Source organism: Mirounga angustirostris, unplaced genomic scaffold (assembly GCF_029215605.1).
Source record: "Mirounga angustirostris isolate CCGP_5_RB_7025 unplaced genomic scaffold, mMirAng1.0.hap1 SCAF_12, whole genome shotgun sequence".
NCBI classification, from domain to species: Eukaryota; Metazoa; Chordata; class Mammalia; order Carnivora; family Phocidae; genus Mirounga; species Mirounga angustirostris.
Genome location: NW_026991720.1, coordinates 64,556,548 through 64,574,866, shown reverse-complemented (window position 1 = coordinate 64,574,866; position 18,319 = coordinate 64,556,548).

The window sequence follows — 18,319 nt, the reverse complement described above, 5'->3', positions numbered from 1 at the left end:
AAAATGCAAATTAGTAGATGCATTAAAAATACAAAATTTAAAAACATTAATGTGTATAAAAGATGATTACTATTTACCTAGTTTATAGGAGACAAAAATGAGTATCTTTAAGCCAGAATTGAATCCTGAAAAGCTAGTTGCTACAGCAGGCTTTTCTCAGGAGTCCCGTGCATACCAAAGACTGATTTCAGGGATTGAGAGCATAAAGAAAACTTCCTTAATTTAAAATTGTTGTGTATCATTGTGTTTTATATCCAATACTATCAGAAATATTTTTAAGTAACAAATTTACAACTACTTTTTACTAGGGTGGCAAAGAACACTATTCTCATGAGAGAATTTTAATTTCAAGTTGTTGGTGTGAGCAAAGTCTAGTGACACAGCCTAAAATTAGGAGACTACCAGTGTCAAGCAGCTGGCCAAGTGCTGCAAGTTTGATCAAAAGCACTTGAATATTTATGGTTCTCCATTTGCAGGAACATGCCTTTTATCACTGATGGATTGGAGGATGACTCTAAAGGTCCCAGAAGTGATGGATTCAGAAGGCTTAGAGACCTTCTGTCGGTGGCTGAGTGGCTGTTGCTGTTGGCGGGGCCTTTAGAGTTGCCAGGTGTTGATTCTCCCAAATTCTAACTAATGACTTAGACATGCAGCTAAAGCACTGCTCACATCATCCTCACCTGGCAGCAGCTAGCGTCTTCTTTCCTACTTCTCTGTCAGGGCTCCAAAGAGACAACTAGAATGTTACTGATCTCTGATGGTCAAATTCCTTTATTCAAACACAGAAGTAAACTTGGCCACTGAGATTGTGACTGTTTAAAGAAATAATGCAAGAAAGTTGTTGGAATGTGCTATTGCCAAACAAGTAATTTTTCTCAAGTAAAATATCTGCCATTGCTTCTGTTACTGCCAATTTTCACTTTGTCATTTTTCTGAAACCCAATTTTAAAATTAATTTCTTTTTTTGCAACTTATGAAAGTTTTCAGTTAGAAAGCATGGCCAAGTGACATCACCTAATCAGGTTGAAAATATTTCATGGACTTTTTAAAAAATTGAAGTATAATTGGTACATAAGGTTATATTAGTTTCAGGTGTACAACATAATGATTGTATATTTGTATATATTGCAAGATGATCACTACAATAAATCTAGTTAACATCCATCACCATACATAGTTACAAATTTTTTTTTCTTGTGATAAAAACTTTGAAGGTTTACTCTTAGCAGCTTTTAAATATGTGATACAGTATTATTAACTATAATCACTGTGCTGTACATTATATCCCCATGACTTGTTTATTTTATAACTGGAATTTTGTACTTTTTTGACCCCTTTCATCCATTTTGTCTACCACCCCTTGCCTCTTTCTGGCAATCTATATCTTCTCTGTATCGATGAGCTTGGTTTTTGTTTTTGTTTCTGTTTTTTGATTCCAGTATAAGGGAGATCATACTGTATATTCTTTCTCTGATTTATTTTACTTAGGATAATGCCCTCAAGATCCATTCATGTCATAAATGGCAAGAGATCGTTATTTTTTATGGGTGAATAACAGTCCATTGCATGCGTGTGTGTCACACACACACAATTTCTTTATCCATTCATCCATTAATGGACACTTACATTGTTTTCATATCTTGGCTATTATAAATAAATAATGCTGCAATGAACATGGGGTGCATATATCTTCTTGAGTTTGTCTTCATTTTCTTTGGATAGATACCTAGAAATGGAATTACTGGATCATATGGTAGTTCTATTTTTAATTTTTTGAGGAACTTCCATACTGTTTTCCATAGTGACTGCACTAATTTACCCTTCTACCAAAAGTGTATGAGGGTTCCCTTTTCTCCACATCCTTGCCAACACTTGTTACTGTCTTTTTGATGATAGCCCCTCTGACAGGTATGAAGTAATATCTCATTGTGGTTTTGCTTTGTATTTCCCTGAGGATTAGTGATGTTGAGCATCTTTTCATGTGTCTGTTGGCCATCTCTATGTCTTCTTTGGAAAATTTTCTATTCAGATCTTCTGCCCATTTTTTAATTGGATTTTTTGTTTGTTTGCTATTGAGTTGTATGCATTCTTTGTGTATTTTGGATATTAACCCATTATCAGATATATGATTTGCAAATTTTATTCTATTTACTAAATTGCCTTTTCATTCTTTTGATGATTTCCCTTCCTGCATAGAAGCTTTTTAGTTTAATGTAGTCCCACATGTTTATTTTTGCTTTTATTGCCTTTGTTTTTTGTGTCAGATCCAAAAAAAAATCATCACAAGACTAATGTCAAATAATTTACCACCTATATTTTCTTCTAAGAGTTTTATGGTTTTAGGTCTTACATTCAAGTTTTAATCCATTTTCAGTTAAGTTTTGTGTATGGTGAAAGGTAGTGGTCCTGTTTCATTCCTTTGCATGTAGCTGTCTAGTTTTCCCAGCACCATTTATTGAAGAGACTGTATGTTCCCCAGTGTATATTCTTGCCTCCTTTGTTGTAAATTAATTGACCAAATGTGTGTGGGTTTATTTCTGGGCTCTCTATTCTCTTCCATTATCTATGTGCCTGTCTTTATGGCAATATGATTTTGATTACTATAGGTTTGTAATTTAGTTTGAAATCAGGGAGTGTGATGCCTCCAGCTTTGTTCTTTCCCAAGATTGCTTTGGCTATTCAAGGTATTTTGTGGTTCCACACAAATTTTATTTATTTATTTATTTATTTATTTAGATTTTATTTATTTATTTGAGACAGAGAGAATGAGAGAGAGTACATGAGAGTGGGGAGGGTCAGAGGGAGAAGCAGGCTCCTAGCTGAGCAGGGAGCCCAATGCGGGACTCGATCCCGGGACTCCAGGATCATGACCTGAGCCGAAGGCAGTTGCTTAACCAACTGAGCCACCCAGGCACCCTCCACACAAATTTTAGTATTATTTTTCTAGTTCTGTGAAAAATGCTGTTAGTATATTGATAAAAATCATATTGAGTCTGTAGATTGCTTAGGGTGGTATGGACGTTTTCATAATATTAATTCTTCCAATCCATGAGAATAGAGTATCTTTCAATTTTTTGATTCTTCTTCAGTTTTTTTCATCCAATGTCTTATAGTTTATAGCTTTCAGTGTACAGAATATTCATCTCCTTGGTTAAATTTATTCCTAAGTATTTTTTAAATGTAATTGTAAATGGCGTGTTTTTAATTTCTCTTTCTGATATTTTGTTCTTAGTGTATAGAAATGTAATATATATTTGTATGTTGATTTTGTATCCTGCTACTTTACTGAATTTGCTTACTAGCTGTAACAGTTATTTGGTGGAGTCTTTAGGGTTTTCTATATATAATATCAGGTCATCTGCAAATAGTGACAGTTTTACTTCTTCCTTTCCAACTTGGATGCCTTTTATTTCTTTTTCTTGCCTAGGACCTCCAATGTTGAATAAAATTGGGGCGAATGTGCATCTTTATCTTGTTCCTGAGCTTAGAGGAAATATTGAGTATTAGCTGTGGGCTTGTCATATATAGCCTTTATTGTGTTCAGGTATGTTCCCTTTATACCCACTTTGTTGAGAGTTTGTATCATTGGATGTTGAATTTTATCAAATGCTTTTGCTGCATTTATTCAGATGGTCATATTTTTATCCTTCATTTTTTTAGTGTGGTATATAATTTTGACTGATTTACAGATGTTGAAACATTCTCCCATCCCTGGAATTAAGTCCCACTTGATTATAGTGTATGATCCTCTTAATATATTGTTGAATTCAGTTTGCTAATATTTGGTTGAGGATTTTGCACCTATGTTTATCAAGGATACTGGCCTGTAATTTTCTTTTCTTGTGGTATCCTGCCTGGTTTTGGTATCAGGGGAACGCTGGCCTCATAAAAGGAGTTTGGAAGTGTTTCCTTCTCTTCTATTTTTTGGAAGAACTGGTGAAGGACTGGTATTAATTCTTCTTTATATATTTGGTAGAATTCACCAGTGAAGCCATCTGGTCCTGGACTGTTGTTTTGGGGAGGTTTTTGATTACTGATTCAATCCCCTACTAGTAGCAATCAGTCTGTTAGATTTTCTATTTCTCCATGAGTCAGTCTTTAAATCTGGAAAACAAAGCATTAAAGAACCAGCAATGTTGTAAATGAAGTCATAAAAATTACAATCACCTCCATCAGTTGATTCAGTCTCCTATAATTAATTCTTATTTTGCTTCATCTTGGGTTAGCAGCTTTATGAATCAATCAGTTTTCCATTAGAATTTTAGAAATTCTAACCCAGTTTCAGTGTTATGATCTTAAAGTTATCAGAATCCTGTGCTTGTCAGAGTCTTTTCTAAGAATCTCCTTGAAGGTATAAATACTTTGCAGGAACACTTTTGCAAAAGGATCAGAATAAAACAATAACTGTATATAAATGATAAAAGACTTAAAAATGACCATGGTTGAAGATCTGGTGTGAGCTTATTATAATGTGATTGATAAGGAAATTTGGTTATTTCTGTGACATACATTGTAAAGCAATAAGTAAAATTATAACTGATAACATTATACCCAGAACACATCAGGATTTTAGGAATTTTATTTAATTTCTGAATGACTTATTTTAATTACCCAAATCTCCCATATAAATATGATCTAAGATTACTTTTTATTTGACATTTCCCATGAAATTTAACAAATAAGCCTAAAGAAATTAACATTTCTCTTTTTATAAGGACAGAGAGCAACTCTTTTGATATCTTCTAGGAACCCTCTAGAAAATCCCAAGTTCACTCAAGGGCAAAAAGACTTCATTTAGAAATTGATTTGGGGAAGTTTGCTAAAAATGTCAAAAGATTCAAAACATTTGATCAAACAGGATCATAGGTCACTGTGAAACAATACTTAGTTATCCATTTAGCCAAAGTGTCAGAAGATTCTAAGTCAAATAGAGAAAGTTACATTGTTGTAAAAAAACAAAACAAAACAAACACCTTAGCTCTTTTAATAGAGAAGACTCATTTTTTGTTTGTTTAAGTAGTCAAAAACCTGATAAAGATAACATTGAACACAAACTGTTTTGAAAAGACACAGAATCGTTGTTTCCTAGGTAGATTACATTAAAGAAAAATCTTTGTTTATAAATTTCTTATTAAGAGCAGACCAATAATCTAAGAAAAATTTGTTCTTTTAACAGAGAGAAAACCAAATTCTAATTTTATACCAGTACACTTTTGATATTAAAACTCCTTTTCCAAAAAATTTAAATAAATCCATTCCAATCTTAGCTTGACCACACATAAAATTTCTCTCTCAAGATTCCTTTTCCACAAACCTACAACTTTTTAATGTCCATTCATCTTTTGCCCCACCCCCCTTTTTCATTCTGGAACAATCATTCTATTTTAAGACAAAGTTCTTTTCTTTTTTCCTCTCCTTCCCCCCAGAAAACCCCCCATGTTTTTCATACCTTTCCTTACCCAAAAAAACACATACTATTTTCCTTACCTACTTTTCATACACCATTGTTTCTTTTACCCTTATTATTTCTAATAGTTTTATTACATATTTTAATTCTGAATCTTAGAATCCTTAATTGCTAGGTAGCAATTGTGGACTGGCAAATTTATAAATATATTTACTAATTTCTGAAGTATATTCTTTCTCCTAGTAAATTTTTCAATGTGACATAGATCATGTTTACTAATAGATCCAAATATCTTCTTTCTGTAAAAATTTTAAAAAAGACAAAAGAAGATAAACTTATGTTTAACATTTTAATGTTTTTTATTTGGAAATAATCTTGATAATCAATGAATATCAAATCAATACTATTTATTTTAACAGCATAAAATTTTATTTGCATTTATTTAAATTAGTTGCTTTTAACAATTATGTTTGGATTAGACATCAAATAGCTCATCTTTTTTTTGGTTTTAAATTCTGCTATTCTTTTTTTTTTTTATTCTTATGTTAATCCCCATACATTACATCATTAGTTTTAGATGTAGTGTTCCATGATTCATTGTTTGTGCATAACACCCAGTGCTCCATGCAGAATGTGCCCTCCTCAATACCCATTACCAGGCTAACCAATCCTCCCACCCCCCTCCCCTCTAGAACCCTCAGTTTGTTTTTCAGAGTCCATCGTCTCTCGTGGTTCGTCTACCCCTCCGATTTCCCCCGCTTCATTCTTCCCCTCCTGCTACCTTCTTCTTTTTTTTTTTTTTAACATATATTGCATTATTTGTTTCAGAGGTACAGATCTGAGATTCAACAGTCTTACACAATTCATAGTGCTCACCATAGCACATACCCTCCCCAATGTCTCTCACCCAGCCACCCCATCCCTCCCACCCCACCCCCCACTGCAGCAACCCTCAGTTTGTTTCCTGCGATTAAGAATTCCTCATATCAGTGAGATCACATGATACATGTCTTTCTCTGTTTGACTTATCAAATAGCTCATCTTAACTTATTTTTGTTGTTGACAAATTTTGTAATATAAAGACAGCATGAGCTTATTTACCTAGTTAAACCCAGGTAGAAAATGTTGTATGTTTGCATTAATGTTGACAATTCTGAAGACATTATTGTTTTTATTAAATTAACAAACTTAAGCTAGCTTTTATCTATCAAAGTTTGTCTCAGATCATGTGAACTTGAAAAACATTTGGGTTAGTTAGTATATTTCTGATAGTTTTAGAAATACTTTATATAAACTCTTATTTTTCTCAAAGCCAATTAAATAGATCTCTTTACAGATTAATTTTAGCAATACCATCTGAGGTAGAAAAACATCACCTATCTATAATATATATATATATGTATATATATATACACATAGACATACATAAACCTACAGACAGATGTAGAGACCTTACAGTTTTCATTCTAAAATTTTAGCTATAACATAACTTACTAGTTTATAAAAGAACATTTGGATCCAAATTGTGTTTCTAGAAGATGAACAAAGAAGTTAAGGTCACCTGCTCAGATGGCTAAATTTGATTACTAAAGATTTTTATTTGCATGGTGTAAGAATCCTTTTAGAGCTATTTTTGGAGTCATTTCATCTTTTTAGAAGCTTCTGGATACCAATCAAAGAATGCATTCGATTTTCTCTGAGAGGTTTGACACCCTCTCTTGTCAAGGACGTCCTTTAAGACAGACTTACATAAGTTAAAGTTTCTCCACTACAATTCCAAATTATCCAAAGTTCCCTAATTTTCTAAAAAGGTACAAAATCCTGGTTCATAGTGGGTATACACTGTGGAAGCAGGAATTTGACAGAGGTGAAGAAAGTGTTTTATACTAGGTGGAGTCCATCTTTGCCTTTAGATTCCCTAAGATGTCTTAAATATGAGGTGACCTATTCCTTAATAGCTATTCTAAAACACAGCTATTCCAAATCATGTATTTTCCCCACTTTTGAACAGAATAAGGTGACTTATCGAGAAAATTCAACAAACAAAATACAGTCATGCATAATAAAGTTGGAGAGCTCAAAATGCAAAGAGAGCAGAGCATGGGTCAAAGAGACTTACCCTCAAACTCCAGGGTCAGGAAGAAAGCAGTGAACTCAATGGCCTCTGTGGATACCAGCACCTTTTTGCTCACTGGCCTCAGAGTCATTGAAGGGTCCTCTTTGGATCCCATTTCTGATGCCTTGAACTGTCAAAAGTTCAGAAATAACAGAAGTAAAAACAATGAATTACTGAAGTATTAATTAGTAAGTTTATTACACACACACCAAAAAGTTTGCAAACCAGGAACACTTAAACCAAAATGTGGAGTGAGGCTCAGGGGTATATTGTTATAAAGCAGCTTATGTAGTGAGAAGGCAGTGACCACTTACTCTTCACAGACTGGTATTCAGATTTTCTTAAATGATAGGGAATTAGTTAACGGTTGCCTCATATCAATTTTGGGAAGCAGTTTAAATTTTGCTTATGATTTTCAGAGGCATAAGCAAGAAATGACTCAGGATAGGTTAGTCTTGCAAAATAAGCTAAAGTAAGCTGTGTTTGTAGGACTATACTGCTTTTGTCCGCTCAGGGAATTTTTTTTTTTTTAATTGACATATAGCTGATACACAATGTTACATTAGTTTCAGATGTACAACACAGTGACCTGACACGTCTATAGTCACGCTAGGCTTGCCACTAGTGTAGTTACTATTAGTCACCATACAGTGCTGTTACAATGTATTTCCTATGCTGTTCCTTTTATCCCTGTGACTTATTCATTCCATAATTGGAGGTCTTCAGGGACTTTTTAAGGCTGGTCTCCATTTGTTTTTGAGTTTCACAAGTTAAAAAAAAAAGGGAGAGAGAAAGAAAGAAAGAAAAGAAAAGATGGAGCCCGCCAGCTTCAACAAGGCAGGGGGAGAGTGTAGATGGCTTCCACCACCCTCCGTCCCAGACAGTATCTCGCCTCTCAGGCCAGTGCTTTAAAATTAGCCAATGAGCGGGGCGCCTGGGTGGCTCAGTCAGTTAAGCGTCTGCCTTCGGCTCGGGTCACGATCCCAGGGTCCTAGGATCGAGCCCCACGTCGGGCTCCCTGCTCAGCGGGAGGCCTGCTTCTCCCTCTCCCGCGCTCCCCCTGCTTGTGTTCCTTCTCTTGCTGTGTCTCTCTCCGTCAGATAAATAAATGAAATCTTAAAAAAAAAAAAAAACTAGCCAATGAGCCTCTTTCACACAGAGTCTGGGAGCTTTTCACGTGGCTCGCACTGGGCTGGGCCCTGGAGCAGGCGAGGCTGGGCACGGGCCCTTTAAGAGCCGCTCCTCAGTTCGCACAGCCTTGTGGGTCTCACAGAGGCAAGCCTGGTGGTTTTCGCAGTTAGATGTCTTGGCGGCTCCTGTCTCAGTGCAGTTCCTAAAAAGTTGGGGTGCCCGCCCTGAGGTTCAAAACTTAGCTCCTTAGAGAGAAGCTCCAGCTTTTGCCTTCCTTCCGGTTTGTGGCTCGCCGTGCGGGGGTGGGCTTTATGGTGAGATTGTGTGTGAGCCTCTCCTGCGCTCTTCAGTGTGTGGCTTCCCTCTCCGTTCTCAGTGTGAAGGAGTGGCTCTGCTAGTTTGCTAGTTTTGAGGGGTTTTTTCAGAGGAAATTGTTCCACAGGCAGCTGTAATTCAGTGTCTGTGGGAGGAGGAGAGTTCAGGAGCTTCCTGGTCACCATTTGAACCCGACCCTGCCCGGGAACTTTTCCAGAGAGGTAAGCAAATGTTATTTTCTTTTACTGCTCCCTTCACCCCAAAGAGATCGGCATGCAAGTCCCTTGTAATGGCTAATATTTATTGAACACTTAAAGATGAGCCGTTTACTGTGCTGAGAAGTTTCAATGTGCTCCCTCCATCATTTATGCTCTACAGCCCTCTAGTCGCGGCCCCTGTTGCAATGAGGAATCTGATGCCCCCAGGCATGAATTAACCAGTCCCGTGGCACAACTCTTTTCTCTTTTCTTTTCTTTCGACTTATTTATTCATTTGAGAGAGAGAGAGCATGAGCTGGAGGGGCAGAGGGAGAGGGAGAGAGAAACTCAAGCGGACTCCATGCGGAGCCCAGAGCCCCACACGGGGCTCAGTCTCACAACCCTGAGATCAGGACCTGAGCTGAAACCAAGAGTCAGACACTTAACTGACTGAGCCACGCAGGCGTCTCCAAAGTGGCATAGCTCTTAAGTGATAAGATCTAGGAGTGCGATCCCATCTCTGGGGCTCCAGAGCCTGACTTTTTATTTATTTTATTTTGAAGATTATTTGACAGAGAGAGACACAGCAAGAGAAGGAACACAAGCAGGGGCAGTGGGAGAGGGAGAAGCAGGCCTCCCGCGGAGCAGGGAGCCCGATGCGGGGCTCGATCCCAGGACCCTGGGACCATGACCTGAGCCGAAGGCAGACGCTTAACGACTGAGCCACGCAGGCGCCCTGAGCCTGACCTTTTAAACTGTTAATCTTATAACTCCCATTTTTTTGTTCTTTTTCAACTTGCGGAACAAAAATATGCAAAATTAGCGCATTTAATATGAACACAGGCAGAGTATATTATATGGAAAAGACATGAATAATTCATTTAATCCATTTGTTCTTCTTCAACAAAAGCTTAATGATGCCTCGGAATCCTGTGGCAAATTCAGCCCTGGCCCTGGCTTGGGCAGAAACCAGCTCTGCAATGGCTTGTCTATGCCAATCTACTGTGGTAGCCAGTGTGGTTTCCGAAGTCGCTTTTTGTGAAATCATTCTTGTTTTGAGGGCAGAAGTGTCTTTGAGCTTGATGAGTATGAAATCTGATGGTCAGGGATGAATAGTGCTATAATCTAATTTTGAATTACCTAGCCTCTTCGTAGGAATCTCCTTTCAGGGAAATCCTACTGTATGTTTAGGAAATTTTCAGCAACATGGCTTTAGTTTTTTTTCTCAAAAATAAGTCAGGTACTTTTAATATGATTTTCAGTCAACTCTGTGCCTTTTCATCATTTGTCTTTCTGCACTTCTATTATAGGCTTTGAATTAGGTTTTTTTCACAAAGGGAAAACAAAAACACTTGATGGTATTTTCTACATAAAGTTTAATTGGTTAGGAGGATTTGGAAGGATTGCTCAATCCTCTTTTCAGACATGTTTCATTATTTCTTTGTCATATCTTACTCTTAGAACAAAGGCACCAACAGATTATAGCCATTTTCTTGCTTTACTTCCTCAAGTTGTTTAGAGACCCAGCTTTATACACAAAACAGGAATTGGAGTAATCTTAATATTTTTGCCTGTTGTACCCCGGCCCTCTATTAACAGTGATACTTGTTCCGATTTTTTCTCTTACTCATGTTTTGCTCATGTTCAAAATTAATATATTCTTTAAGAGAAAGTACAGTATAAAGGCAAGTTATATTCCATTGGTTTAACTAGAGTCGTCCTCAAATTTTATCATGTTATAAATAATTTATGAGCTCTTCCTTCATTGTTAACTGACCCTGATAGCTACTTTTTTATTTTTCCCCAAATTTTAGGGAAAATTGAATTTATCATTAAAATAAAACTTGTGTTCAAGTCTAAAATATGTCTAATATTTTACTCTACATAAGTTTTAAAAAACTAAGGGAGTAGTTGCATTTACAAATGGAGTTCTTTATTTTCTTTAGTTCATAGATTTTTCTCTTTTTTTCTTTCCCTGATATCTGTTAGATATTACTCATGCAGGACCTTTTTAAGTACGTGCTTTCAAGCCTCCATACACATTTTTTCTCTCTTTTTTTTCAATTTAAATTCAGTTATCCAACATATAGTATATCATTAGTTTTTGGTGTAGTGTTCAATGATTCATTAGTTGCATATAACACCCAGTGCTCATGACATCATGTGTCCTCCTTAATACCCATCACTCACCTCCCCTTCCGCAACTCTCAGTTTGTTTCTTCTAGTCAAGAGTCTCTCGTGGTTTGTGTCCCTCTCTGATTTCTTCGCATTCAGTTTTCCCTCCCTTCCCTTGTGATCCTCTGTGCTGTTTCTTATATTCCACGCATGAGTGAAACCATATGATAATTGTCTTTCTCTGATTGACTTATTTCACTTAGCGTAATACCCTCCAGTTCCATCCATGTTGATGCAAATGGTAAATATTCATCCTTTATTTATTTATTTATTTATTTATTTAAAGATTTTATTTGTTTATTTGAGAGAGAGAGCGAGAGGGAGAGAGAGAGCACACGAGAGGGGGGAGGGTCAGAGGGAGAAGCAGACTCCCCGCTGAGCAGGGAGCCCGATGTGGGACTTGATCCCGGGACTCCAGGATCATGACCTGAGCCGAAGGCAGTCGCTTAACCAACTGAGCCACCCAGGTGCCCCCCCTTTTTTTTTTTTTTAAAGATTTTATTTATTTGACAGAGAGAGACACAGCAAGAGAGGGAACACAAGCAGGGGGAGTGGGAGAGGGAGAAGCAGGCTTCCCGCCAAGCAGGGAGCCCCATGTGGGGCTCGATCCCAGGACCCTGGGATCATGACCTGAGCTGAAGGCAGACGCTTAACGACTGAGCCACCCAGGTGCTCCAATATTCATCCTTTCTGATGGCTGAGTAATATTCCATTGTATATATGAACCACATCTTCTTTATCCATTCTTCTGTTGAAGGACATCTCGGCTTCTTTGATAGTTTGGCTAATGTGGACATTGCTGCTATGAACATTGGAGTGCAGGTGCAAATTTTTTCTTTACTTCTCTGGACCATGTGGGCTTTCCTTGACTTAGGCAACTATAGCTTCCCACATTCAGGCCTTTGCAGCTCCTACAAATTTATTTTTAAAAATTTAGCAGGGCTACTGGGTTTGACCAAAAGAGTTCCTTTGTTTCTTGCTTTGTTTTCTTTTGGCTTGAGTTATATTATATCATGGGAAAAAGCCTTGTGCTCTCAGGGCTTGAGGATCTGAGAGCAGAAGGTTCTCATTTTGGGATGGAATCTGGGGAAGCAGCAAAACTTGCTTCAGAGTTGAGATGGCTGTATGGGATATCTAGGCCATCAGGAATGGGGTATAAAAAGTGTCATGAGAACAGCAGAAAGTTTTCTCTTATATACAACAGTGTCATAAACTTGGCAGACCCCAGTGTAACCACAAGGCCTTGAGGTGGAGAGGAGTATAGTATGCAGGAGCAATCTACCCAGACCTCGCTGCTGGAGCCCAGATGGGATGGGTGTCTCAGGGGAGGCCAGTGTGGACTGATAATGATTGGGAATCAGGTACCATCTCCTGCCAACACCGTGGCATTATACATGCCCCATGAGTTTTATGCAACCTTGGGAACAGGTTGGGAGAACCCCTAGATAGATTGAAATTGTCCTCAATTGGTTGAGATTTTAGTGTTCTCCATATGGTAGAATTTGGGCATAAGATAAAAATTAAGTTATAGAAAGGTAAAATTACATTTATTCCACAGTTGATTATCTCCTAGATACGATTTCGCTCACTTAATAGAATTTCTTGATATATAGTATATAAAAGATGCAATGTTAGTATACTCATTCTGAAACAGAGAAGTTTTAATATGGAGATACCTACATTAAGGACAAAGGAATATATTAAAACAAAGAGGATTTGTGACCTTTATGATGTTTTCCATCCAGTATCATCCTTACCTTTATATTGATTTAAATAATCTTTATTTATGGTTTTGGATTAAAGGGATAATTATAGAAACAAGAAGGGGATAGGTAGAAGATAATGTTTTCAACTCACACCTTTTTTTATTTTTTATTTTATTTTTTAAAAGACTTTATTTATTTTATTTGGCACAGAGAGAGAGAGAGAGTGTGCACAAGCTGGGGGAGCAGCAGGTAGAGGGAGAGGGAGAAGCAGGTTCCCTGCTGAGCCAGGAGCCCAATGTGGGGCTTGATCCCAGGACCCTGGGATCATGACCTGAGCCGAAGGCAGACGCTTAACTGACAGAGCCACCCACGCACCTCTCAACTTACACCTTTAATCATCGTTTTTCCTCCCTTTTTCATTCACATTTTTACAGTTTATGGCTAAATGTAGAAATTGATTTCAAACACTGACACACTAAAAGGAATAGAATGTTTAGGATATCTTATAGGGCCCTGCCAAGGGAAATGCCCTGCAGCGAGAATAGGACTGAACCTAATTCATCAGGCTTCAAGTCTAATGCTCTTTTCATCACATTCCAATTATGCTTTCCCCATTCTCCCTGGGAGCTCCTACTTATGTGTCTGCAAAATAGTGTTTCTAGACTGGAGTCATGATTTGCAAATATGTCCCAAGAATCCCTAAATTTTCAAGGAGGTGGTTCCAGGGCCTCTGGAGTGGGACATGAAGGAGGCCAAGAGGCAGTGGTACAGCGTGGTCTGTGTAACTTCTCACACAAGTGCTCACTTATCCTTTGACTCATATCTGTGGGCTGCCTACTATGTATCATACACGGGTATAGGTCCTAAGAATACAGCAGGGAACAATATAGACAAGGCCCTGTGTATCTTAGAATCTAGTGGGAAAGATAGCACTCACCTAACAGATACATCGCATGTCTGGTATAATGGGTGCTATGAAGACAAAGCAGAGAGAGGGTACAGAGGTTTATTGGTTTTTCAAATTTAATTTTTATTTTTTGTATTGCTGTTTTAGAAAAGTGGCTCTTCTGCGTGACATTTAAAGAAAGTGAGGGAGCTAGTCATATGGGTATTTAATGGCAAGAGCATTCCGTGGATAGGGAAAAGCACTCATAAATACCTGAATCACAGGCTCGTTTGGTAGTCTTTTTTTTTTTTTTTTTTTTTTTTGGTATTCTTTTAAGCAAAGGTAAACCAGCTAGAGTGGCTGGAGCAGAGTGAGCACTGGAGAGAATCTTAGAAGATGAGCTAAGAAAGGAAGCAGGAGTTCAACTTTACCTATGAATAAATGTGAAAGGAACCTTCAGAGCCTTTAGAGCAGATGAGTGATAAGATGTGACTTATGTTCTAAATGGACCACTCTGATCAAACTATGGAGAATGGAATATTTGGGGGAAGAGTGGAAGCAGGGATACCGGGCATGAAGCTGCTGTAATTATGCAGGTAGGAGGCAATGAAGGCTCAGATTTAGACCATAATGGTAGAAATCATTAGATTCTGGATATATTCCAAAGGTAGAGCCCAGGATTGACTGTTGGGCTGGTTGTGATGTGTGAAAGAGAGGAGTCAATGATGCCCTATTTTTTTGTCCATAAAAACAAACATATTTTACAACGTTTCCAATTCACTAGAAGTTATAGATATGCATGCACCTTCTGACCTCTATTAACTAATAAGTTTGCTCTATTTCTTTGGAACTCATGGAAGGGAAAGAATTGATATTATATTTTAAAATCTGTATATCTGGTTTTAGTCCATTCTCACAGTTACTTTTATTGTTCTTAGAAGCATTGTGAGATTTGCATAGTTTCTTTAGGTGTTTTTTTTTTTTTTTAATGTACAAAGAACTCTTTCACATAGTATAAGACTTCATATAATCCATTGTTGAAAATCTGAGAGAAAAATTGCTTTTATGTAAATTGGAAGGAGTAAGTAAATAGAAAAGTATAACATATAAATCTCTTCATGTTCAATTTTAAACCCATGATACCCAATTCATGTCGAAGTAGACCTACATATAATCCGCAAATAGGGCAGGGGTTCCAGAGCTAGCTTTTATGGAGGCTTAGAAACTCCCCAAATTATATGTATGTTCCTCTTTCTTGGACGAGAGATCCTATTCTCCATCATATTTAAAAAGGAGTTTTTAAAGTAAATAAGTTCAAGAGCAACAAAATTGGATGACCAAGAATTGTGATCTGATGGGCGGAGCCAAAGCTATCAATCAATAAAAGGAAATTTAGGAAGATGTTATGTAGGTTTACTTTAAAAGTGTATCTATTTTATATTTAACTATCTGCAACTAATGTGGCTAGGAAAGAAAGACCATTTTTAATGTATCGTAAGCCTTTGGAAAAAATTGAACAAATAAAACAATAATTTAAATTTCGAAAGTATTTACCTCATCCTAAAATGTCTGCAAACATATTTGAGACATACTTGAAAATCAGGTGTTGGCACCAGAATTATCTGTTAATCTACAAAAAAACTTCAAAATCTGTGAGTACTAACATTAGACCAGAGCTCAGGATTTTTAGAAATGTGCAATCAAAACTTTGAAAACTGAGATGGACTCTACAAATCACAAAATGGAAATGCTATAATAATTCATATGGCTAGAAAAAAAAATTGATTGTGTAGTTGGGTGTGTCATTGTGCACTGGCTAATGTATTTAATCCATTTAGATATACTGTAGTGGGACAACTGATTCAAAAGTATTGTGCCTGGAGATTAAATATGTAGCATTCATATTCATCTAGAAATTTAAATATATGTGGAGTTTGAATAGACAGTTATGGCTCTAATGGTTGATGCTAAATTTCCTCAAGTTGTTAAAAAACAAAACAAAGCAATAACAAGTCTAATTGCTCCACTTCATTATGTGGGAATTTAAATTCTCTTAGGATTCTCAGATAACATTTAGTGTTCTTCTGTTGCATAATAATAGTTTGGTAGTTCAGTTAAGTATCTTAAATACTATATTTACCCCTAAATATATTGCTGTTAGTGATTGATCATGGGGGAAGATGTAGTTCTTTGCCAAATAAAGACCACGGCAGGAAAGAATAATTAGAATAATTAGAATATTTCTAAATTGTGTTCCTATTTCATCTTCTCTTTACACTGATGTGTATTTAATTTGGTGATGACTAAATTTGATGATGTTCCACATTTTCCATCATATTCGAATGGCATAAACCTGAATTTCAAATTTGTGGTCAGTTCCTGTGGCTTACATCTTTATTATTGTAAAAAATGTGTTGGTCTTGAAAACAAAGTGGAAATAAAACAATGAAGGATCCAAAGTTGTCTTTAACTCTAGTTATCTATATGGCTAAAATTTCTGAATCAGCAATGTGCTTTGAGTTGTTGGCTGTTCTTTTCTAGTAATGTAGCCGGCACTGACAGGGTCTCATCCAAATCCCTACTCCCCTCAGCACTTCAGCCTATATTAGTTCAACTTCCAGCTGCCAGCCCTTGCATTTCTTTTCCAGAAGGCTCTCTGTTTACTGGCCTCTGCTATGCTATCTGTACAGCAGGCAAGAAGTGCCCAGGAAATAATGCTCTGCAGGGACCCAGGCACAGGCTTCCAGCAATGACTGGAGGAGCCCTCAACCACTGATCTTCAGGTGGGATAACTTTCATATGTGTGAGTTGTACACTTGTTTGCCAAACCCCTCAGTAATAATTTGCTTAATGGAGCACATTTTATTGAATTTCTTCCCTTCCCTCCCTCACTTCTTCACTCCATTTCTGATGCCTCCTATAATCACCTCCAGTATAAACTACTTTCATTCAAATCTTTGTCTCAGGAAACACTTCTGCAAAATTCACATTAAGACAAATTGAAATGGCAAAACTTTTATTTGGTCATGATGCTTGCTCTCAGTCACAAATATAAAATTATATATTTTATGAATATATATTTTAAGAATCACATTTTTTATGTATAATTTGCATAGAATGAAGTGCAATAATTTTAGGTGTATAGTTCACTCTTAAAACATCCCCTCATGCCTTTATTCACTTCCCCACCACTTAATCTGCCCTCTCACTAGACAGTAGTTTTTCATATTTTATAATTTGATATAGAAGGAATCATACAGCATGTAGTCTTTTTGCCTGGCTTCCTTTGCTCTGCATTATGTTTTTTTGAGATTCATTAATGGTGTGTTCTATGATGCAATAGTTTTTTTTTTTTTTTTTTTTTAATTTCCAAGTAGTAATCCATTGTGTAGAGATAATACAAGTTGCTTATCCACTCACCTGTTGATGGAAATTTCAGTTGGTTCCAGTTTTTAGCTATTTTGAATAAAGCTGCTTTGAACACTTATGAACCGCCTTTGTGTGGACCTACATTTCCATTTCTTCTGGGTAAATACCTTAGAGTAAAATGGCTGGGTTGTATGATAAAGATATGTTTACTAAGAAAAAAAGAACAAACTGGTTTACAAAGTGGTTTTATACATCTCACATTCCCACCAATAGTCTATAAGAGTTGCAGTTGTCTTCCCCAACACTAGGTATTGTCATTCTTTTTAATCTTAGAAATTCTAGCGGGTATGATTTTAATTTCATTTTGCATTTCCCTCAGGATCCCTCTTGATGCTCGGTATCTTTTCAGATGCTTATTGCTACTTATATATATCTTCATTTTGTGAAGTGTCTGCTAACATTTGCCCATTTTTAAATGATTAAGTTGTAGAAGTTATTTATTCTGACTATAAGCCTTTGTCAGATATATGTACTGCAAATATCTCTCAGTCTTAGCTTGCCTTTCATTTTCTTAGTAGTGTCTTTAGAAGAGCAGAATCCAATTTGTCATTTTTTTATGGTGAATCAATTTTGGTATCTTGCCTAAGAAATCTTTGTCTACTCTTTATTTTCTTCCAGAGGTGTTATAGTGTTAGCTTTTTTGGTTTTGATCTATAATGCATTTGAAGTTAGCATTTGTTTTTTTGTTTGTTTGTTTGTTTGTTTTTTATAAAGTTTATTTTGTTTTTTTTAAAGATTTTATTTATTTATTCGACAGAGAGGGAGATATCGAGAGAGGGAACACAAGCAGGGGGAGTGGGAGAGGGAGAAGCAGGCTTCCCGCTGAGCAGGGAGCCCGATGTGGGGCTCGATCCCAGGACCCTGGGATCATGACCTGAGCTGAAGGCAGACGCTTAACTGACTGAGCCACCCAGGCGCCCCTGAAGTTAGCATTTGTTTGTGGTGTGAGGTAAAGAG